Below are 1,819 nucleotides of genomic sequence, written 5' to 3' on the forward strand. Positions count from 1 at the left end.
TTTCAAATCCAATTATGGTCTTGGAGCATCAGGTAACATTTCATACAATGTGCCAGATTGTGAATAGACTAGGTCTAAATACTGAGCACGGGTAATAGCTTGCTCTTCGGTAACACATCCACCCATGGCTATGTCCTTAGCAATTTTATTAATGAATGATTTCGTGAACCATTCTGTCAACAACTCATCAACAATCTCAAACTTGATGAGGTGATGCCAACGTCTCCATTCATGGATATGATCAAAGATGTGGGTCGCAGTCTCTTGATTTAATGACATAAGCAAATGGGTGCCAGTATCATAGCGAACTAGCAGCTGGAAATGGGTGAGAAAAGACATTGCGAGAGAGTTGAAGTCACCATAGGTACCTCAAGGCAATTAGATGTACCACTTCATGGAAGCACCTGTGAGAGTCCTTTGGAAAAGTCGAAAACAAATAGAATCATCAACATACGAATTGGAGGAGCACCAGAGGTGACATGTCATCACATGGGCTTGCAGATCCTCCTTCGCGTTTCCCTCAAAATTTGGGGCAATCACTCGGAATCTTTGATGGAACTGGAGGCCAGTACGACGAATGAAGAATGGGATCATTCGTGAGCCTCGAAACATCGGGCAGCTCCAACATAGATAAGAAAGGCAATTGTGTGTTAAATGGCATATACAGCCTTTGAGGAGACCCAAACTGCAGAGTCCATCCTTGTTGGTAAGGATTTTGCCCCCATAGTGGCAGATTTTATCCATATGGAATCTGATGTTGCCCCCACTGAGGGTTACCTTGTTGATAAGCAGGATTCGTCCCTAGGTAGGTTTGATACTACCCTGCCATAGACCGTTGATGAGCATTGTAAGTAGCATATGGGTTCTAAGGCTACTAAACTTGCTGACCGTGGAATTAAGGATTTTGAACCTGCTGTTGTAGGGGTTGACCTCGCTGATACACATATAAGGCTTGTTGCTGCCATGACTGACCTTGTTGCTGCAAAGGCTGGCTTTTCTGTTGTAAAGGTTGGCCCTACGAGGACAAAGGTTGGGAGGATTGTTAAACAAACTGCGTCTGCGGCTACAAAGGTTGCTGTGACTGTTGCAAAGGTCTCCCTTGCAGTTGTAGAAATTGTCCTTGCTGTTACAATGCTTGCCCTTGCTGCTGCAAAGATTTCCCTTGCTGCTGCGAAGGTTGCCCTTGCTGCTACGAAGGCTGTCCTTGTTGCTGCAAAGGTATCTGGATAGTTCCTGGGGTGATACCCTGAGGGTATTGATAGTTTCCGAATTGGATCTGTTCATATCCACCAGGCACAATGGATTGGCCAGGCTGAACATAAGTCCTAGCATGAGGAATGTAAGGTGGATTTATGAGAGCTTGCTAACCATATGGGACATAAGCTAGTTGGAATGGAACCTGAGCCATATATGACTACTGGTATTTGATGTTACCTGGCCTAGATGGACCAGCAGGGTTAGGAATAGCGTCGTAAAAAGGTTGATTCATTTCAACACTGTGAATTTGTAATCCACTCACACTGGTTTCTCCAGACATCATGGGGATATTCGGATCTTTCCCCCAATGTGGTGGCACAGTCTATCCACTCACTGGAGGGGTAGAAGAACTTACCGAGAACTGACCTGAGACCATTGGTTGAACCGGAAGAGTCGGCCAAAACGACAAAACAGGTTGAGACGGAATGGTAGGTTGAACCAAAACTAAAGTGACTACAGTTTGCATAATCGGTCGAGAGGTCGTGTTTTGAATGAACGGACGTGATGTAGGCATAGCGTCAGAAGACTAGATGGGGTTCTGATACAATGACTAGGCACTAGG

This window comes from Pinus tabuliformis, chromosome 6 (assembly GCF_031772625.1).
Source record: "Pinus tabuliformis cultivar Carrire ecotype Pingquan chromosome 6, CPIR1, whole genome shotgun sequence".
In the NCBI taxonomy this organism is placed as follows: domain Eukaryota; kingdom Viridiplantae; phylum Streptophyta; class Pinopsida; order Pinales; family Pinaceae; genus Pinus; species Pinus tabuliformis.